Consider the following 23413-nt stretch of genomic DNA (forward strand, 5'->3'; position numbering starts at 1 on the left):
GTAGGGCAGAGCCACATCACTTGTAGTTGGGGGGTGGGAGAGAAGCACGGAGTTAGTCTAAATTGGACAGAAATGAGAGAAGATGAGAAATGACCTTCCAGGAACATGGTGCAACAAATTAATCATTTTCTCATTGCCCAATAATCCTTGAGACGACATTCTTTCAAAAGGCCACTTTTTCCCATTGTGTTTACAATGTTGCAGCCATTTTGATCGCAAGATATTAGAGAGACAAGATTGGTGTGAAAATGTCTTTTATTGGACCAACTTCTCTTGGTGATAGTCATACACTTTCAAGCTATACAGAAATCTCCCTCAGGTCCTGAAGACCTATAGGTCTAATAATAGTTTATTTGTGTACTGACAGAGGTTAGACAGAATCTACATCACTGAGAATCAAGAAAAAAACAAAGCAATTACATCGTATCAATGTCTGTGGTACTAACACAAGCCAAACTCAGTGACTTCAGTGGGAGATTTGCTCATCACTTATATACGCAGAGGCTGCGTCTACACTGGCATGATTTTGCGCAAATACTTTTAATGGAAAAGTTTTTCCGTTAAAAGTATTTGCACAAAAGAGCATCTATACTGGCATGTGCCTTTGAGCAAAAGATTTGCTTTTGCGCAAAAGCATCCGTGCCAGTGTAGACGCTCTCTTGCGCAAGAAAGCTGGGATGGCCATTTTAGCCATTGGGCTTTCTTGCGCAAGAAATTGATGTTACCTGTCTACACTGGCCTCTTGCGCAAGAACACTTGCGCAAGAGGACTTATCCCTGAGCAGGAGCATCAGAGTATTTGCGCAAGAAGCACTGATTTCATACAGTAGAACATCAGTGTTCTTGCGCAAATACTCGCGGCCAGTGTAGACACAGCCAGGGGGTACTAATGGGATTAGATTTTCAACCGTGATGGTTTCTGCTGTTTGCATTGGTGGTCAAATTTGGGGTTGGAAGAAAACTTCTATACCTTCAATGTGCCCTGGGATGGAAGTGTCTTTGCAGATCAGTTACTTTTCTCTGGAGCATTCAAAAGCGCCGGTTAATGGAACCAGCTGGGCATACTCCAAAGGATAGATTTTCTGCCTTTGCAGACTAAGGCCTGATCTACATGCATAGCTGGATTCGCCTTCCCTTAAACCAAACAATGCAGTGTCTACACTGTGGGTGGCTGACAGGAGCACACATTCCCGTCAGCTTCCCTTTCTCCTCAGAGAATGAGAAGTACATAATGCTGGTGGGGGCTGCCCTCAGTGTTCAATTTGGGGGTCTACACTAGATCCACTAAATCGAATGCTAGAAGATCGACCTCCAGAGGGTCAATCTTCTCTGGAGTGTAGATGTGCCGTGAGTGAGCAATCTTCTCTGGAGGGTGGACGTGCCCTCCTCCACTCTTCCCCTTTCTATGCTCCTTGACAGCATTGTCTGCGTGCAGTGCACAGACTGATCAAATATTTGCTGAAAAATTATGTCACATATGCCCCACATGTTTGCCACATGTACAAATGCACCAAAAAGAAGCCTATGTAAATTTAAAAGCTCAACCCCAAACTGTTAATTAACAATGTTTTAGGCATAAGTTGTGCATTGAGAGGGAATTTTTAGCAGGAGAGAGGGTCTGCTGAATTCAGTTTTCTTCCAAGACATCTGCCATGCACAAGTTAGCTGGCAGACATCTACTCTGCTGAGCTTTGTTGTCAGATGTCATGCAAAAATTTAGTGATATGTCATATGCGCACTCGGTTATAAATAACAAATGTACTTCCTAGGAGAAATCATGTATGCTTAAGAGAACACAGAAAATCAAGTACTACATTTCTCTAACAAAACTCCTCATATGCCTGATAGAACAGAAGCTAGTGCCTAAAGAAGTCCTATTATTGACTGCCCTAGCAATAAAAAAAATGTTTGTCATTTTCAGTTAATTTCCACTGCAAACCATGACTATACGGGTTTTTTTATTATTGGCTGTATCTTCTTTCACTAAATTATAAGGACCATTAATCATAATGAGGAAAGGAACAGTTCCTAGAATAGGATCTAATGTCTGGATACATGTGCATTAAATTCTAAGTGAATAACAATTTTAAAAGCATCCTTCAGATGGTCTTCACACAAAATATGAGATTTTTATTAACTTACATTTGCTCAAATGTTCACAAGTTCAATTGATTCCTCATTATATTATTTTGATTTATGGTTCCCCTTACATGGAGCCAAATCAGTTCCTGGAAAGTTAATGATATATGGTCAGCTTATGCAAACAAAGGTGGGAACAGCGGGCCATTTGATATGCTAACTGAAATTATGCCAAAGTGAGAGGAGAACTTCATGTATCAAATGCTGTATGGAATCCAGATTAAATCTAGGAAAAATTACATCTAATTGCGTCAGCAGTCATGGAAAAGCATAAGTGCCAAGCAAGGTAAATGACTGTAGCCAAGTCTCCCTGGCAGTGGGGTGGCCTAGTGGTTAGGTCCCAGAATTAGCTGGTGGAAAAGAGGTGCAGACTCCTGCCACTAATGTCCTGGGTTTAGGAACTCTAGCCTATTGTCCAACCGCAGGTCTTTGGGGCATGGCCCCAAGAGTCCAAATTTCCCCCTCCTTAATGAGGGTTCCCCATAGACTCCCCCCTTTTGCCCTCCTTTGGGATGGGATGGGAGGCTTACAGGCTCCCGTGGCTGGCCAAGTAGATGAGCTTTGGCTCAGGACATGCAGACCGCGGGACCAACTCCTGTCTCCTCGCTGGTCAGCCCCTAACTGAGCCAGGCTCCTTCCTTTTATTCAGCCTCCAGGCCTGGCATTGGCTACAGGTAAAGCAGAGCAGGGCTAGCTGGGCCAGAAAGTTTTGTTTGATTCCTGTGATGCCAGGCCCTCCTCTCTTCATTCCCTCATAATGATGTTCTTATAATCACCACTATAGAGCAAGCAGAGGTCCTGATCTAGCTGCTCAGAGTGTGGAATTAAAGCAATTGTAATAATCTTGGGAGTAAGACTGAGCCAATATATGTAAGCACCCAACAACCATATAGGTTCTATGGAAATTGATACAATTACATTTTTGTGGATTCCATCAGGATATCATACAGGTAAATAGTGGTTACATGACATTGTTGTATGAATTTTTTAATAGAATGAGTTTAGGATGATTGTATTGCTCATGATATGCCAAATTATGTCAATCATCCTAAAGGATTTTATTAATCCATAATAGATCCAGGGATAATTTGCACTGAATTGATTAAATTGATCAGTTAAGTGGGAATCTCCTCTTCTTTTAACCGAGGTCTTATCAAAAGCATGGTACTTTTGGCTGCAGTAGTCTTCCCCAATCTGAAGATAGAGAAGCAAAAGCTTTACGATGCCTCAAGATGGGAACACAAAAATTGACACTCCTCCATCTTTAGTCATATCTGAAAATTTAGACCCTGGTCTCTACTCCAGATTCTGCATATAATACACCAGGTGACCTCTGAGCAAGCTCTTATCTTCTCTGTTCACAGTAAATTGGTAACATGGATTTCATAATACTTACCCATCATTTAAAAGCACATTGAGATCATTGGATGAAATGAGTTTATCGAATTCTAGTAAATTTAACATATGGGGCCTTAAGCCTCCACACTTGAAACCAATATGATTGCTAAAGTTTAGAGTGCAAGTGTATATTAGCCCATCACTCCTAGACTATCATTGTATTCTCCTAATGAGATTTGTACTGTATCTGTAAATCAAAAAGTCAAATAAAGGCTTTCATTTTCATCACAATATGATTCTGATGTCTGACATTAATACAAGGTCAAATAAACATTGCATGGGAAGGAAATAAATCCAAATCTGAAATCTGAAAGGGCAGTCATATTTCTTGAATATTCTGAATGTCAACTTTTTGATAGAAAAGTAATATAGTGGCAGGGAGTGTGTACATATGCCAGCTCGAGTTGTCTTCTACGTACGTATCAAAGTTTAATTTGTTCGAATCCTTTGTGTTTCCCACCCAGCAGTATCTCCTGGCATTTGTAATGTTCCTCTTAAACTGCAGTAAATGGAAGGTTTGGAAAGGTCAGGCTTTCTTTACCATTTACAAAAATATAGGTAAGTTAATAAATGTTATTTAATAAAAGGCAAAACAATATTTCATGTGCATCTGTTGTTAGGGTTGAAATGGATGATGTGTATTCTAGCTGAGAGCTTCCCAGTTTCACTTTACCTAGTAGATTTCCTGAGCTCTCTGTGTTGTAAAATACAGCATTTTGGTCTCCTGGTAACAAACGAGTAGATTTCAAAATATATATCTGTACTGTGTTACGCATAAAAACAGTAAAGCTATCATTGTCAGACACTGTCAGGCAAATGCAGTGGTCTCTTCCCATTATAGATCCCAGAAAATGAAAAGAAAGCCCCAGATAAGAACGTATGCAGTGTTGTTGTGGCTGTTTTGGTCTCAGTATATTTGTAAGACAAGCTGGCTGAAGTAGCATCTTATATTGGACCATTATCTGTTGGTGAGATGGACAAGCTTTTGAGCTTACCGAGAGTTCAATGACCTGAAGAAGAACAGTGTAAGCTCAGAAGTTTCTCTCTCATCAACAGAAGTTGGTCCAATAATAGCTATTACTTCACCCACCTTGTCTCACATTCCCACCCTTGTTCTAAAGAAAACCTATGCTCACTATGTACAGTCATGCTTACCCATCATTTTATTGGTGTCTTAAATAGCAGAATGTAAGGGCTTATCTAGACTACGCTAGAGCTTCAAAAGAGGATATGCAAATTCCGTGGGCATTTCCATATCTTCTTCCAATCTCACTTTCGAAAGCAGATTCCTTTCGATTCCAATCTCACTTTCAAGCAGAGCTTTCAAAAGTGAAAGTAGTTTAGACGCGGCTTTTTCAGCGAACTCCTCCCATTTGTCGAAAAGCCACTCTTCCTCAAAAAATGAGGCTTACGTGGCTTTTTGACAAAGGGAGGGTTTGCCGGAAAAAACGCATCTAAACTACTTCCATTTTTGAGAGCTCCATTTTCAAAACTGAGATCGGAAGAAGATATGCAAATTCTAGCAGAATTTGCATATCCTCTTTTGACACTCTAGCATAGTCTGTGTGAGCCGTAATAAGCCTTCTTATCAAGCCAGTTTGGATGTGTCTAGACTACACAGTTTTTTCAAAAAATGTTGCCTTTTTTTGAAAAAACTTCACCTGTGCCTAAACTACCACCACGTTCTTTCGAAAGTAAATTGAAAGAACACAGCAGTTTTGTCGACAGCGGTAAACCTCATTTTACGAGGAATAACGCTTTTTTCGACAGAGATCTGTCGAAAAATGGTGTGTGTGGACACGGGTTTTGTTGGGGTTTTTTTAAATAGACCTCCAGGAGAAAGCCCTGGTGGACAGTCCATCTGCAGGAAAAACCTCTATTGTTCCTCTCTGTAGCCATGTTTTAAAGGCACAGGCACCCTGGGCAACCATTGTGGCAGGAAGGCAGCCAGAGGAAGCCTCTGACCACATGGTTTTCGCTGCCTCTCTGAGAATTCATCATGGCACAAGCCCAAGACCCCCGAGGTCCCCAAGGACCTTCCAGGGAGCCATCCCATGAGCCTTCCAGGGGCACCAAGAGGCGAGCTCCAGCATGGTCAGGACCAGAGGTCCTGACCCTTTAGGAACTATGGGGAGAGGAGGAATTGCTTCAGGCTCTTCATTCCCAATGCTGGAATGCAGACATTTATGGCCTCATGGCTGAGGGGCTGGCCAAAAAAGGACACCACCCCAGAATCTTGGACCAGTTGTGGGCCAAGGTTAAAGAACTAAGGCAGGACTATGCCAGGGCCCGCAAGCGCAGCTCCACATCAGGAGAAGCGCCTCACCACTGCGCGTACTTCCAGGAGCTGGACAGAATCCTGGGTGGTGCAAACCCATCTCTGCCCCCGTTCTTGTCCAGACCGGGTTGCAGACACCGCTGCAGTGTTGCCAGGAGGGGGCTGAGGACAACCCAGAGAAGCAGCTGCAGGATGAAGAGGAGGAGAAGGAGGACCACCCCAATCGCAGTCTGGTCACCCTGACCCTGAAGCCAGTTCTCAAGGCACAGGACACCTCGCAGGTATCCTCTGATGCTGGTGAGGGCACATCAGGTGAGCGCGGTCAGGGTCACACACACAGAAGGGGGGAGGTGGGAGTACAGGGGATGTGGGCCAATCTGCACATGTCATGCTCTTTCTGGACAGCTTGCACCTCTCTGTGCATGTGCAAGCATGTTCATTCCCAGGGCACAGATGGGCAGCTGCTCACAGCTCGGGGATCCCACATGTCTGATCCCAGAGAGGGCTGTCCTCCTCCCACCAGGAACTGTGGGAAGCAGGCTGGTCACAAGGGTGCACACACAACACCACGCAGACCACCACAAGTGTCATACCTAGCACTTGGGCATGTATGCACAAGCAATACAACAATCGGTCCCGCAGACAGTGCTGCCACGGGTAGCCAGTGGGTGTGTGGGTGGGAGCCCTGGGAGACCCAAGCTGCTACAGGCCCCTTGTGATCCACTGTCGCTAGACACTTCCCTGTGCTGTATGGCCATGGGGGGGAGAGGGAAGGATGGGGAGGGGCAAGATGTTGCCCTAGCCACTTTGGGGCCCCTGTGAGGCTGGGGCTGCTGGCCAGGCCAGACGTGGGCTTGCAGTGAGAACACTCCCATCCCTTGGTCTAAGGACTTACTCACTGATCACAAGCAGGGACAGTGTGTGCATTCATAAAACTGATCACTTCTCCCTCTTCTCCTCCACAGCCGGACCTGCCGGATCAGAACGCCGTGCGACACCCGTGCCACCACCCACTCGGTCCCGTGGAAGCCGCAGGCACTGGTGGGTCTACAATGACCTCATGTGGAGACATGCGGAGGCTCTTGAAAGGATGGAGGAGACCATGGCTGAAAGTGCACGGAAAGAGGCTTGGTGGCACAACTGCTTGCTGGAGGATTTCCTCATGCAGTGGATGGCAATGTATGGGAATATCCAAGAGGCCCTGGGTGTCCCAGGTCCTGTCCCTATTGCCGCTTCTCCTGCTCAACCTGCTCCAGCCCCCCTGTCTCCCCTTCCTGCCCCGCAGCCCCTACCTCCCCTTCCTCCCCCTCCCCCTCTACTCCCCCCTCACCCCTGCAGGGCACAGACAGCTGCAGCCTCCCTCCCCCCCACTGTCCCAGGCCCCACTCGACCCCAAGCACATTTAGGGCCACGGATCTGAGGCAGCAGACTTTTGTGGGTCAGGCAACACCCTGAGACCTAAACTGCCCTCCCTCCTCAAGGTTTACATCCCCCTCCTCCTCAGTTTTAAAAAGACTTTGCTAGTTGAACAAGAAAGTTTATTTTTGAAAACATTGTGCACACAGTTTTATTTTGTTACAAAAAGTTATTTTTGTACATTGTTAATAAACATAACATTTTTTTATATAAAACCTGGTGTGTGTGTGTGTGTGTGTGTGTGTGTGTGTGTGTGTGTGTGTGTTAAGTGTCCAGAGACTGGTGCAGGGATGGGTTGTGGGAGGAAAGGTCTTGGGGTGGGGAGCCCAGGCCAACAGACCCCATTGGGGAGACCCTGAGGAGAGTCATTGGGCTCCTGCTGAGAATCTCTCACAGAGAGCCTCCCGGGTGCAGACCCCCACCTGATGGGCTTGGCGGATGGCAGCTCTCCGGGGCTGCTCGAACTCCCTCCCCTCCACATCAGCCCATGTTCCCCACCCTGGGAGGAAGGCCTGTCCTTTGCTCTCCACCAGGTTGTGGAGCACACAACACACAGCCACCACCTCAGAGATATTGTGTTCCTCCAAGCCGAGGCGAGTGAGCAGGCACCTAAACCTTCCCTTCAGCCGGCCAAAGGTGCATTCAACCTGCAAGCACGCCCATGTCAGGTGCGTGTTAAATTGTTCCCTGCTTGCATTCAGATGCCCAGTGTACGGTTTCATGAGCCAGGGCATGATGGGGTATGCCACATTGGCCACAATGCAGATTGGCATTCCATGTCCCTAACAGCAAAGTTTCACTGTGGGAAGAATGTTCCAGCCTGCAGCCTGTGGTAAAGATAGGAATTTCGGAAGATCCAAGCATCAAGTGCCCAGCCCGACCAAAAAAACCGCTGTGGTGTCCCAGAAAGCAGGGCACTCCAAGCAAGCACTGCAGAAGCTTTGCTGTCCCCCTAGGAGGTAGTCAATCCAGCTGCAGGAGCAGAGGAATGGCTGTTCAGGAGGGTCCCTTAAAGTACGCATCTCTACAAAGAGCATGCTGCAGGACCTGGAAGTAAAGGCTGCCCCCATGTCCTGGCAGAAATGCTTCCAGGTGCCTTTTTTTCAACAGAGCGTGCAGGCAGTCTGGATGCTCTTTTTTGAAAAAGCGGATCGATTTTTTGATCTGCTTAGTGCAATCTAGACTCTCTTCTCCGAAAGAGGCTTTTTCAAAATTATCTTTCGAAAAAGCCTCTTTCGAAAAAGGCATGTAGTCTAGATGTACCCTTTGTTCCTAGGACTTTCTATTGATCATCTTGGCCTTTCCCATGTGCTTCTGATAAAAAGTCTAGAGGGTGTCTCAAGATTCCCCTTCATCAGGCAGTACCTTCCAAAATGAGTGGCAGAACTTACTTGGCAGCTTTCTCCAGAGTTCTATCACCTTCTAAGTCGGCGGTCAGTAAAAGAGCCCTACATCTTTATTTGCCATTATAGATCCCAAGAGCAAATTAACTTCCACAAACTTTAGTTTATTTCCCAAGTTTGCATTGTGTATGTTTGTTTAAGCTGTAACAAACAAATAAATATGTAGCTGGAATTTTCCATGAGTTATTGCAAAATTAAATTGGAATAGATAGGTGCTGCATGTGTATTGAAACATCATATACATGTTCATATAGAAATATAGAGCTGAAAGTATATATATATATATATATATATATATATATATATATATATATATATATATATATATATATATATGGCTCAAAGGGGCCTCCAGAGGTCATCAAGTCAAGCCCCCTGCAGTGAAGGAGTCACCTCATCTCAAAAAAGATATATTGGCATTGGACAAGGTTCAGAAAAGGGCAACAAAAATTATTAGGGGTTTGGAACGGGTCCCATATGAAAAGAGATTAGAAAGACTGAGACTTTTCAAAGAGGAGACTAAGGCAGGATATGATAGAGGTCTATACAGTCATGACTGGTGTGGGAAAAGTGAATAATAAGGAAAACTTATTTGCTTGTTCCCGTAATAAAAGAACTAGGCATCACCAAATGAAATGAATATGTAGAAGACTTAAAACAAATAAAAGGAAGATTTTTTTCATGTAGTGCACAGTCTTCCTGAGGAACTCCTTGCCATAGGATGTTGTGAAGACCAGGACTTTAACAAGGTACAAAAAAGAACTAGGTAAATTCATGGAGGTTAGGTCCATCAATGTCTATTAGCCAGGATGGGTAGGAATGGTGTCCCTAGCTTCAGTTTTTCAGAGGCTGAAAATGGGTGACACGAGAGGGATCATTTGATGATTACCTGTTCTGTTCACTCACTCTGGGGCATCTGGCATTGGACACTGTTGGAATACAGGATACTGAGCTAGATGGACCTTTGGTCTGACCCAATATGGCTGTTCTTATGTTCTTATATAGTCCTTATATATCTACCAGTGCGTCAGCCAGGGCCTTGTGCTACAACCAATTTCAGTGCAATTTATTAATATTTGTCAACGCTATCAAGGTTACTGAAATCTAAAAATAAACAAACAGAATGCTATTCCCAATTATTATTTCTTTAAGAAAAGAATTGGAATATATACTATTTGGAGCATCTTTCTTAATAGAGGAATCTTAAACTGTACTTCACTGCAAATTAGTTCTGTGACCTACATTCGTTGTTTGTGGAATATTGATGTCTGTAATCTAATATAAAGAATATTTTGCAAAATGATCTGCAATCCATTATACAATACATTAAATAAAGATCATTTGAGGGGATTTCCATACTGTGATGGCAATGAATGACATCACCCTGAATATTTAACACTAATTTTTTTTTTCATCTGGAAATGGGTGACTGTGCAAATAGGATCTGTTGAGGCAAGAAGAATAGTGAAGACACACTAATTCGAACTGAGAAGGGCACTCCATTCGATGCTGGCAGTCCTGCTTCCATGAGGAGTAAGGGAAGTCAAAGGAAGAGAGTTCTCCCTTCAACTTTCTGCAGTCTGGACAGCACCGAAAGTTGAGTTAAGATACTTCACCTTCAGCTATGCAGTTAACGTAGCTGAAGTTCCATATCTTAATTTGTCATGGTCCCGTAGTGTAGACATACCCTTAGTGGCTTTGAGAAGTTGAGCCCAATTGCAATGCACCACCAAGCACTGCATGAGGGCTGCAAGAGGAACAGATAATTTTCTCCTTCAAACTTCAAGGCAGCAGTGAGACTTCCAAGGGAACCTTCTGCTTCCCCCCAAAGCCTTGCTCCAGTGTAAAAGGAGGAATGAGGAAGAACGAAGTGGGGAGGAAAGAAGGATAGGAAGAGGTAGATGGGAAAACTAGAGAAAAGGGGTAGGTGGAAAGGGGAAAGAGCAGCCAAATTTTGGGTATGTCTACACTACAAAGTTAATTTGAAATAACAGCAGTTATTTCGAATTAGCTTTAATAGTGTCTACACAGGCAAACCTCTATTTCGAAATAAATTCAGAATAGTAGAGCCCTTATTTCGAATTTGGTAAACCTCATTCTATAAGGAGTAACACCAAATTCAAAATAGCTATTTCGAATTAAGTGCTGTGTAGACACTTAATTCAAAATAGGGGGCCTCCAGCCCTTCCCAGGGAGCCCTGGGCACAAACATACTCTCCTCTCCCCAGCCCCAGAGCCATTAAAGGGGTAGACCTGGCCACAGTGCCTGTGCCACCTCCAAGCCTGCCAGCCCAGAGCCAACAGTGGCCACCAGGGCCCTGACCCAGTGGCCTCAAAACATGAGCCAGCAAGCCACTGGCAGCCAGCCCTCCAACGCTCCCCAGGAGCAGTCTGCCAGCTCCAAGGAGCCTGACAGGGGCTGGAGAAGGCGGGTGCCTTCCTGATCCAGGATGGAGATCATGGACCTTATTAAGGTTTGGGGGGGATGCCCCCAACGTCCATGATCTCTGCACTAGATGGAGGAACGCGGCCATCTATGCCAGGATAGCTGCCAGCTAGTTTGGATTAGGAAGCCTAGTCCGAACTAGCTAGTCCATGCCGCGTGTTGCCGCGCGGCACAGAGTCCAACCTAGCCTGCATTTAAAAATGGCGCCGGCCGGCTTTATGCAAATGAAGCCCGGGAAATTCAAATCCCGAGCTTCATTTGCAACTCCGTATGACTACATTACCCCCCCTAGTTCGAACTAGGGGGGTAGTGTAGACATACCCTTACTGCTTACAAGGAGAACCATGGCCAACAGGAGTGCCTTCAGTGTCCAATTTAGCGGGTCTTTACTAGACCCACTAAATCGAACCCCAGAAGATTGAACACCAGATTGCCAATCCTGTGGTAAGTGGAGACATGGCCTTAGGCTACCAGTTTAACAGAGCTAGGTCAGACTCCCAGATAGCATTTTAAAGATGACTCCAAATGAGAGTTAGTGTGATGGTCCACAGCTCAGGGGAGGCTGTAGTTTCAATCTTCCAGGTTGGAGATGAAAAAAGATAGCACTCTGCTATTATTTACATAACGATGTCTATCTTTGCAAATAGGAAAGCTATCAAATGTACTTTTTGCTAATATGGAGGCTCAGATTTTTGGAGACCACAGCAAAATCTGACAGCCCATAAATCTGTAAAGCCTACACAGATAGCACGTGTTCATAAACTTGCTTCAGACAGACATGCCAGTCCTTTTTCAAAAGTAAGGGATTCACAAAAAATGAACCTCAAAATAAAAATAGAATCCTTAGCAACCACTCAGAGAGAAAACATCAACAATGTTAAAGTCCAGTGAAACCACCTATGGGGGTGGAAGGAGTGAAAGGAATATGGAGATAAAATAACAACAACAACAAAGTAGACAAATAATGAAAAGTTAAAATTAGAACACATGCATCATACCTCAGTAATCAATGGATTTGTAGCTTTCATGACTTCTGGTAAAATTCAACGAGAACTTACATTGTTATTAACTTCTTTGATGGATCACCTATCCCGTAATACCGTAACAATTACCCATGAAATAATTGACCTTTCTGGGTAGAACAAGCTGTACTATTTGTCATGTCAATAATACGCAGTCTGATATCAACTCTGATTTTGTTTACTGTTTACTATCTCAAATGTAAGAACTAAACGTACTTACACAAGAAGATATTTATAAGAGCCTGATAGAAATTACTGAGATTGTCTTTAAAGTGGCTCCTTCATATAAATGTTAAGAGCACACAATCTCCATAAACAGGCTTTCCACCAGTAGCATTGCTGAACATCCTTGTTCAATAAGGGCTTGATCCAAATGCCAGTGAGGTAAGTGGAAAGACTACCAGTGACTTCAGTGGGCTTGGGATCAGATCCTGACACCAAACTGTCTCTGAAACATTTCATGAGGTGCTCTTGTCAAATCCTCTCTCTCCATCTAGATTCACAGGTAGGTTTATCCTTCTTAGCAGCATGTTTTCACAAAAGCTGATGCCCAACCTCCATGTCTGATGCACCCCCAACGTCATGCCCACAGACTGAACTGCAAGCCAAGTTTATGCCTTAGGCTGTACTTAAGGGTGGTACAGGTTGAACCTCTCTAGTCTGGCATTCTCTGGTCCAGCAACATCCATGGTCCAGCATGATTTTAATTAGCCAGATGTCCATTTTTCATGAGTATAGTCAAGTTTCTCGTGCTCCCATAAAGTTTGTTTACAGTCATCAGTCCTGGCTCCCAGTGTTCTGTATTGCTATATAGCTCTAATTTACCTCTAAATGTCTTCTAAGAGCCCAGGGTACGTCTACACTACAGCACTAGTTCGAACTAACTTAGTTCGAATTAGTTAATTCGAACTAAGCTAATTCGAACTAACGCATCTAGAACTAAAAACTAGTTCGAACTAGCGTTTTGCTAGTTCGAACTAGCAAGTCCACATTGAGTGGACTCTGAACAGGGCTTAAGGATGGCCGGAAGCAGTGCCGGCAGGGCATAAAAGGAGGACTTAGAGCGTGGAGATGCTGTCTCAGGCTAGCCGAGGGCTGCGCTTAAAGGGTCCCGACCCCCACCCCGGACACACAGTTCTAAGGGGTGCCCCTCTTGCAAAGAAGTTCTGGCTTGGAGTGCCCTGAGTGCCCACACTGGGCACATCACACCACTCGGCCATCAGCCCGGCTGCACTTGCCGCAGGCTGCCATCTGGGGAGAGGGAGTAATTGGGGGGCTGCAGGAGAGCTTCCACCCCCAGAAGCCCGCAGAGCCAGCCCAGTCCTCCCCATCGGGGGCTCGTACCCCATTCCTCCCTCACCTCCTTCCACTTACCCTTCCCTAGCCCCCCTTCTTATTGATGTACAAAATAAAGATAACGTTTCTTCCAACATTGATTCTGTCTTTATTGAAAAAAACTGGGGGAGACTGGGAAAAGGAGGTGGGAGAGGGGAAGAGAAAGGCTGGGAGAGGGGAGGGCAACTAACATGATCAGGGGTTGGGAACAGGTCCCAGATGAAGAAAGGCTACAGAGACTGGGACTGTTCAGCTTAGAAAAGAGGAGACGGAGGGGGGACAGGATAGAGGTCTCTAAAAGCAGGGGTTGGGTGGAGAGGGTGCATTCAGAAAAGTTCTTCCTGAGTTCCCATAAAGAAGGACTAGAGGACACCAAAGGAAAGGACTGGGTAGCAGGCTTGAAACTAGTAAGAGAAAGTTGTTGTTCTTGACAAAGCAAAGAGTTAACCTGTGGAACTCCTTGCTGCAGGAGGCTGTGAAGGCTACAACTAGAACAGAGTTTAAAGGGAAGTGAGATCAAGTCATGGATGTTGGGTCCATGGAGTCCTATTAGCCAGAGGGTAGGAGTGGTGTCCCTGCCCAAAGTTTGTGGAAGGCTGGAGAGGGATGGCACGAGACAAATGGCTTGGTCATTGTCTTCGGTCCATCCCCTCCAGGGTCCCTAGGGTTGGCCGCTGTTGGCAGACAGGCTACTGGGCTAGATGGACCTTTGGTCTGACCCAGGACGGCCATTGTAAGCTCAGGGCTCAGTGTCGGGGGTCTCAGTGGACCCCCTTGATTTTCATGCACACCTGGTCCTGGGTGGCCAGGCTGGCAGCTCTCCTGCCCTAGACAGCCACTTTCCTGTGCCTAGTGCGGAGATCGTGGACGAGGTCCACGATGTCCGCACTAGCCCAGGAAGGTGCCTGCCTCTTGCGGTCCAGGGCAAGCTCCCGGGAGCCGCCAGCCTGGTCCCGGGAAGAGGGGGTGGGCTGGGGGGCATCGGGTGGGTGGCTCTGTGCCGTGCCAGGTGCAGGGTCTGCTAACTGGGTGCTGGCAGGCTTGCACCTGGCATGGGCACCGTAGCCAGTCCGTGCCCCTTTAAGGGGTCCGGGGCCGGGAGGGGGGCATAGAGTTTCCCTGGTGTTGGCCAGAGTGGCCACCAGGGAAACCTGGGGAGGGCTAGCCTCCCACTAGTTCGAACTAAAGGGCTACACAGCCCTTAGTTCGAACTAGCTAGTTCGAACTAGGCGTTAGTCCTCGTAAAATGAGGTTTACCTAGTTCGAACTAAGCGCTCCGCTAGTTCGATTCAAATTCGAACTAGCGGAGCGCTAGTGTAGCACCTATTAAAGTTAGTTCGAACTAACGTCTGTTAGTTCGAACTAACTTTGTAGTGTGGACATACCCCCAGTAAGCAGTGCAAGTGTGGGTAATGTTGCTAGGTAATACTAGCCTCCTGTGGTCCAGCAAACTTTCTGGTTCAGCACCAGTCAGGTCCAGAGGGTGCCAGACTAGAGAGGTTCAACCTGTAGCACCCTTTACTACCTCCTAAGGGCCCAATCCGAAGCCCAAGAGAAGTCAGTGGGAGATAATGGGCTCAGACCGTCGGGCAGCAAACCAATCCCCCCAACACAAATGGCAGCTTGTAACCACCAAGTGTTCTATTACGCTACTTACATTTCATCCATACCAAATGCCTGGGTATATACCTACATTCAAGTTGCCAGCATAGAATTCCAAATACGCTTGTCTCTGCATTGTGCCTGGAGGACAAAGCACGTTCTCATAAACATGGCAGTGTCACCTGTGATTGGATTGATGAAAATAATTTATGGAGGATTAGAAAACTTTGCTCTGTTTTACCAATAAACAGAGTTACATTATCACATTTCAATAGCTAATTCTATTGTTGTGCCTTTTCTCTTAAAAATTAACATGATTTTCAGGGGGAAAATAATTACATGTCATTCATAATCCATTAACTAGATAAAAAAAATCACTGGGTGCTAATTTTCTGAAGGCAATGTCTAGAGTATCTACACTTCCCTCATGTGGTATGTTGGTGTAAAGGCTTTTGGTATCCACAGTACGCAGGTGTAGCATTGGAAGCTGAGATTGCTATGATTTGCATAGACGTCTGAAGAATCTTTAGAAAGTAAATATGAGAGAGGGAGCTTGGGGCTGAAGACTGTTGTCAATATTAAAGTAGGTGAACTTTAGTGAACTCTAAACTCTTTGGAGACTGTCAAAGAGTTTAGGCACAGAGTTGCTGCAGTTGTACATGCAAATCAGGATACAGCATACAAAAAAGTTAGTTCTGCTCATTGGCACAATGCAAATAATACTGATCGCACTTAGCTCTTCTACAGCACTTTTTCATCCATGAATGACAAAGATAATTGTAAAGAAGGTCACAATATAATCACTAATTTACAGATGGGGAAATTAAGGTACAGGGCAGTGTTCCCTCTAATCTGCACAGTAGATTAATCAGCCCCACCCAGTCAGAGGCTCAGAGCTGACTGGTTGGCAGCAGGGGAAGAGTTGATTAATCACCTGTGAAGTCACACATCTTAGAGGGAGATGTGACTTGCCCAATGTCATTGGCAAGTCCCATGGCAGTACTGGGAATCAAATCCAGGTCTCTAGAATCCTAGTGCCCTAACCACTAGACTAGCCTATTACTCAAACAATATACATTTTTTCTTAAAAGATTAAGAGTGTTCCACTTAATCTTTAACCATTCAATTAAGTATTTTAGCAGGAGGAAAAAGGGCCACAAGAATTATACTCCTTTGTGGGTATTCTTTGTAGATGTAAAATCCACCTACATCATCCCCTTCTTCCTTTTGTCATTATGGTCTACTTCAGTTTCCCGACACTTTAGAAGACAAAGGTATTTTCTGAACTCAAAATCATGCAAACTGCATTCCATTTTTTTAAGCAGTTGTTGTTAAAACCAATTGCTAAAGAATCATTGGAACCATGATTAATTCTGTTTGTCGCATGGGAAAAAAAAGGAAAAAAGGTGCAGGGCTTTTAAGTGTGAATCATTTCCTGAATGTTCTATGAAGGTAGTATGGTATTCAAAACACTATGCTGTAAATAACAAAATAGATATTTTTTTACAAGCAGTATGCTTCAGCACATACTTAGACTATTCAAAAGAACTAAAAAATATGCTTTGTCTCAGCTAATCACCCACCTGTCCTACATCAACTTCCATTAAAATCAGTATTTAAGGAGAGCTAGTCTCATAACTTAGTTCATTTTAAACTTGGTTGGAGTTAAAGATGTGGAAAAATTTCCATGGGTTTCATCTACCTTTTAATCAGTTTCAGCTGACTGTTTTTGCCATCTTTAGGTTTCATTTTATTTGGGTCTTGCTTTCTCAACATTTCTTTCTCCTATTTATATATAGCTCGAATCTGCCTTTTTTCTTTGCACTGGACTTTTAATTTTCTAATGATTCTGCCTTTCTACAGACACAGAGAATCCTGCTGTCGAAATTACGGTAGCCTCTTAACAAAGCAGTGCATGTACACTCTTCAGTTTCCTAGAGACTTTACTTTTTGTTCTTTATGTTCATTTACCTTAATGTAAAATGAAAGAGTATGTAGGCTGAAGACAAGTGATTTGCTGTTTGTCTAGGGAAATACAGAAAATCTCAAAAGTAATGATGCATATATATAAGTTCTTGAGTATTTGGAAGAATCAGTCCTTTCAAGAGTACATTTGACCAAGAAAAACTGCCACATCATCAACTGTCTCAAGGTTTTTTTTTTATTACGAAACCACAAAAACTCAGCCTTGACAAATGTGTGACTATATCTATAGAGAGAAAAATGCTTCAATTCTTTTATTAAAGGTTCTTTTGCCTCAAGATTGTCAAGTTTCATTTCAATCTTCAAACCAGAAATGACCCAAGTGTCCCATGATTTCAGGTTTTGTAGTGAGCATGGATGACTCAAGAGTTTTTTATGCAATGCATTTCAAGCTATTATTAAAAATGTGCCCTTGACAGGTACCTGGGTATAGCTACAAGCCCTCAAAGTCATCTAAGCGAAGATTTGGTTTTAATGTGTGATGAGGAGTGCTGGTAAATGCATTACTTTCTAGAGGCTTGATCCAAAGCCTAGAGGAGGCAGTGATTATTTCCATTGAGGTCAGTAGGCTCTGGATCAGACTTTCAGGCCTAGAGCCTCAAAACATTTAAGGCTATGTCTAGACTGGCATGATTTTCCAGAAATGCTTTTAACGGAAAAGTTTTCTATTAAAACATTTTCAGAAAAGAGCATCTAGATTGGCATGGACACTTTTCCGCAAAAGCACTTTTTGCGGAAAAGCGTCCGTGCCAATCTAGATGCGCTTTTCCGCAAAAAAGCCCCGAATGCCATTTTCGCGATCGGGGCTTTTTTGCGGAAAACAAATCTGAGCTGTCTACACTGGCCCTTTTGCTCAAAAGCTTTGCGCAAAAGGACTTTTGCCCAAACGGGAGCAGCATAGTATTTCCGCAAAAAGCACTGATTTCTTATAGTAGGAAGTCAGAGTATGTCTAAACTACAGCGCTAATTCGAACTAACTTAGTTCAAATTAGTTAATTCAAACTAAGCTAATTCGAACTAGTGCAGCTAGACTTAAAAACTAGTTCAAATTAGCGTTTTGCTAATTCGAACTAGCGCGTCCACACAGAGTGGACCCTGAACTGGGGTTAAGGATGGCCAGTAGCAGTGCCGGCAGGGCATCAGATGAGGACTTAGAGAGTGGAGCCTGCTGTCTCAGGCTAGCCGAGGGCTGTGCTTAAAGGGTCCCGACCCCCACCCTGGACAGACAGTTCACAGGGGGTTTCCCGCTTGCAAACCAGTCCTGGCTTGGAGTGCCCTGAGTGCCCACACTGGGCACATCACAGCACTCGGACATCAGCCCGGATGCACTTGCCGCAGGCTGCCATCTGGGGAGAGGGGTCAATCGGGGGGCTGCAGGAGAGTTTACACCCCGAGGAGCCCGCAGAGCCACCCCAGTCCTCCCCATTGGGGGCTCGTACCCCATTCCTCCCTCACCTCCTTCCACTTACCCCTCCCTAGCCCCCTTCCTGATGTACAAAATAAAGGACACGTGTGTTCAAAAATAGAAACTCTCTTTATTGAACAAAACTGGGTGAGACTGGGAAAAGGAGCTGGGAGAGGGGAAGAGAGAGGGTGGGAGAGGGGAGGGCAATTACAATGATGAGGGGTTTGAAACAGGTCCCATATGAAGAGAGGATAAAGAGACTGGGACTTTTCAGCTTAGAAAAGAGGAGACGGAGGGGGGATATGATAGAGGTCTATAAAAGCATGAGTGGTGTGGAGAGGGTGCATACAGAAAAGTTCTTCATTAGTTCCCATAATAGAAGGACTAGAGGACACCAAAGGAAAGGAATGGGTAGCAGGCTTCAAATGAATAACAGAAAGTTCTTCTTCACAAAGCAAAGAGTCAACCTGTGGAACTCCTTGCTGCAGGAGGCTGTGAAGGCTACAACTAGAACAGAGTTTACAGAGAAGTGAGATCAAGTCATGGAGGTTGGGTCCATGGAGTGGTATTAGCCAGGGGGTAGGAATGGTGTCCCTGGCCTCTGTTTGTGGAAAGCTGGAGAGGGATGGCATGAGACAAATGGCTTGGTCATTGTCTTCGGTCCATCCACTCCAGGGTCCCTAGGGTTGGCTGCTGTCGGAAGACAGGCTACTGAGCTAGATGGACCTTTGGTTTGACTCAGTACGGCCATTCTAAGCTCAGGGCTCAGGGTTGGGGGTCTCACTGGACCGCCCTGATTTTCATGCAAACCTGCTCCTGGGTGGCCAGGCTGGCAGCTATCCTGCCCTAGACAGCCACTTTCCTGTGCCTAGTGTGGAGGTGGTGGACGAGGTCCACAATGTCTGCACTAGACCAGGCGGGCGCCCGTCTCTTGCGGTCCCAGGCAGTGTCCTGGGAGCCGCCAGCCTGGTCCTGGGAAGAGGGGGAGGGCTGGGTGGCAGCAGGTGGCTGGCTCGAGCTGTGCCAGGTGCAGGGTCTGCTGGCTGGGTGCTGGCAGGCTTGCACCTGGCACAGACACCGTTGCTAACCCGTGTCTCTTTAAGGGCTCCGGGGCTGGGAGGGGGGCAGTAGAGTTTCCCTGTTGTTGGCCAGAGTGGCCACCAGGGAAAGCTGGGGAGGGCTAGCCTCCCACTAGTTCGAATTAAGTGGCTACACAGCCCTTAATTCGAACTAATTAGTTCAAACTAGGCTTAGTCCTCGTGGAATGAGGTTTACCTAGTTCTAACTAAGCGCTCCGCTAGTTCAAATTAAGTTCGAACTAGCAGATCGCTACTGCAGTGCCTATCAAAGTTAATTCGAACTAACATCTGTTAGTTCGAATTAACTTTGTAGTGTAGACATACCCTCAGTGCTTTTGCGGAAATTCAAGCGGCCAGTGTAGACAGCTGGCAAGTTTTTCCGGAAAAGCGGCTGATTTTCCGGAAAAACTGGCCAGTCTAGACACAGCCTTAGATGTCTGTCAAGGGGCCTGGCCCTGTCAGGGGAATCAGTCAACTCAGGGCAGGCTCCTGTGAGGGAGAACAAATCAATTCAGACCCACTCCAAAGCAGTCAATTCCCATGGTGGCTAGTTGGCAGCTAATTATCTAAGGAGCCTGATAAAGGGCTCCGCTGAGGGGATTCCTTAAAACAAGGAGCTCCTGAGGCAAACTTCCACTAGGGCCAAGCAAGAGAGCTCCCAAGGGCTAGAGGCCTGGCTGGTGTGTTCTGAAGTGCAGAAGTAGTGGCAGGAAGCCAAGCCTGTCAGGAATTACATGATGCCCCAAAGAAGAGCTGCAGGTCTCTGGGGCCCCCACTTCTGAGGCTGGATTCCCCCCCGGGAAGCGTCAAGAGGTCTTACACCAGCAAAGGGACCTGAGCTGATGCAAACCTGCTGGAGTCAGTTGGGAATGGATAAAATGACTCTTGAGGATATGTTCACAGCAATCCCCCACTGCCCCCACCCTGTGACAGCGAGTCTCAGAGCTTTGTTCCTTGGACTTGGGCTTGTACGATGGGGCAAAAAATAGCTCTACAGATACTTGTGCTAGAGGCTGGGTCCTGAGACTCTTCTCCCTTATCAGGTTTGACTGTCTACACTGGTATTTTTAGCTCCTCAGCATGAATCTGAGTCAGTTGACCTGAGTGCTGCAACTCGCTGCGCCGTACATATATATATTGCTGCATAGATGTACTGTGAGTCTCCTGGCTTAAACACTAAGGAGAAGTCTTGCTTCTTATTTCATTTGGGGCTTCAGCTAACAAACTCTGTCCTACAGACGGGGCATTTTCCCTATATACAGCCTCTATTAACTCAGTGATCAAATTTGGGGAAATTGAGGCAGGGAGGATCTCCAGTACCACATATAATCTCTGTAAGCTGAGCACTTGTGCAGCTACCCAGGAGAGATTCAAATGCCACCCGGCTGTTTAGCAGAGCACCCGCAGCTGACAGGCTGTGTTTCTACTGGTGGTGCACATCTGCACATGCCTCAGTGAATATAACAAAATTTATTCCCCACATAGCTGGAAACCAGTAGAGGGGACATTGCACATACCCTGAAAGGGACAGAGGTACATCTGATGACAGCAATTTAACTGACTTCCTTGGAATCTAGATACCGAAATACCCTTGAAGTTCTGGGCTCATTGCTAAACAGATAGAATACTGGCTGTACTGTAGTTCTGCTATCAACAGAACAGTGTATTTCTTACGCAAGGAGGTAAGACTCCAACTCAGCAGTTATGGAGGAGATACTGGGAAAGAAAACAAGAACATGAAAGCACGTATTTGGGTCTAGGCAGCGTGTGCTGCAAAGCAGACCTAATGCTTTGATGTCTCTACCATCTGCTATCAGCTAAAACATGTATTTTGGTTTGGTGAAGACCGGGTTAGTGGTGATATTTTTCCTCCAATATTTGCAATGTTTTGCTCCCACAAACTGAATTGTGCATAGCTTGCTATGTTCATTCTCAGGGACTGGGTGCAATATGCTTTTAAATATAATTGCAAGAGTTTGTTTGGGAATCATTCTTTTTGTGTGCTAGTTCCATGAGTGCTGTCTGATGATGTTTTCCCTTCTAGCTGGCCTGCTTTTTGAGGCCCATTATGCATGTAATGAGATTACTGGGATAGCTGTGTGGCCCAAAGCGGAATTTTGTAATGGCTGATATTTCCCCAGCCTTCACAATTAGATTTTAAATCATTCACTCGCCCATCCTTCTCCTCCTCTCCTTGCAAATAAAATTTCTTTTCCAAGTACAGGGTTGGTAAGAAGAAAAGAGAATTTCATACCACTGCAGAGAGCCTCTGTAGGACCATATAGATGACTAAGCCCCACAAAAGTGTGAAGCGCAGCTCATGAGGATGGTATTGTGTTGATTTCTACACTCTGGGTACGTCTAGACTACAAGCCTGTTTCAAAAGAGGTTTTTTGAAAGAATCTTTTGAAAAAAGCCTCTTTCAAAAGAGAGCATCTAGACTCCAACCATTTCTTTCGAAAAAGCGAGCCATTTTCAAAAGAGAGCACCCAGGCAGTCTGGATGCTGTCTTTCAAAAAAGCCCTGTTTGCATTCAAGAACACTTTTTTTTTTTGAAAGAGCACTTTTGAACAAAAGCATTCTTCCTTTTAAAATGAGGTTTACCGCGGTCAAAAAAACCACCTCGTTCTTTCGATTTAATTTTGAAAGAACGTGGCAGCAGTCTAGATTCAGGGGAAGATTTTTTTTAAAAAAAGGCCACTTTTTCTAAAAAAAACCCCTGTAGTCAAGACACACCTTCAGGGTAAGTCTAGACTACATGGTTCCATTGACAGAGCCATGTAAACTAGTTTACGCGGCATAGGCAAAGAAGCAGGGATTTAAATAAATCCCTTATGTTTCATGAGTCATAAAGGATCAGTCAGCAAAGACTTCCCTAGCCAACAGATCTGCATCTAGACTGCCGTGCAGTGCCGGGTCAGTTGATCGTCGGCACAGCACAGTGGCCATGTTTATTTTAATGAAGCGGGAATTAATTAAATCCCCACTTCTTTGCCTATGCTGGGTAAACTAGTTTACATGGCTCTGTTGACAGAGCCATGTAGTCTAGACGCTCCCTCATTGTGTAGGAGACTGTGGTACTAGAATACTGTCATACAGGAGATCAGCTTGCTAATAAAAGAAAGGAGATACACTATGGCTACGTCTAGACTGACATGATTTTCCACAAATGCTTTTAACGGAAAAGTTTTCCGTTAAAAGCATTTGCGGAAAAGAGCGTCTAGATTGGCACGGACGCTTTTCCGCAAAAGCACTTTTTGCGGAAAAGTGTCCGTGCCAATCTAGACGTGCTTTTGCGCAAGAAAGCCCCGATCGCCATTTTTGCCATGGGGGCTTTTTTGCGCAAAACAAATCTGAGCTGTCTACACTGGCCCTTTTGCCCGAACGGGAGCAGCATAACATTTCCGCAAAAAGCACTGATTTCAGACAGTAGAAAGTCAGTGTTCTTGCAGAAATTCAAGCGGCCAGTGTAGACAGCTGGCAAGTTTTTCCGCAAAAGCAATTGCTTTTGCGGAAAAACTTGCCAGTCTAGACACAGCCTATGAGATTTGTTAGAATGGCCAACAAGTTACAGCATCTGATAACTTGGCCATACTGTTGTGATATGTGAGATGAAATTTGCGGCCTGTTTCATGGAGGCAGAGGAAGTGAGGGTACAGGCAAGAGCTGGTTGCAACACTGAAACAAAACAGATAGAATGCAGAGAGTCTGCAAAAAATGACTCCTAAGACTATATTGCGGGGCTGATTTGATCAGACAGTCATTTAATTTTAGCAGGTACACAACAGTGGTTAATAATAGATTTAAAAGTATATTGCATCATTCCAAAGTCCACTCATGTCCTTAAGACTGCTGGCTGATCTGTGTCCTCATTAATGCCAGTAAAAGTTAACGTGGGCTAGATGTGA

This window comes from Pelodiscus sinensis, chromosome 17 (assembly GCF_052426305.1).
Source record: "Pelodiscus sinensis isolate ZL-2025 chromosome 17, ASM5242630v1, whole genome shotgun sequence".
NCBI classification, from domain to species: Eukaryota; Metazoa; Chordata; order Testudines; family Trionychidae; genus Pelodiscus; species Pelodiscus sinensis.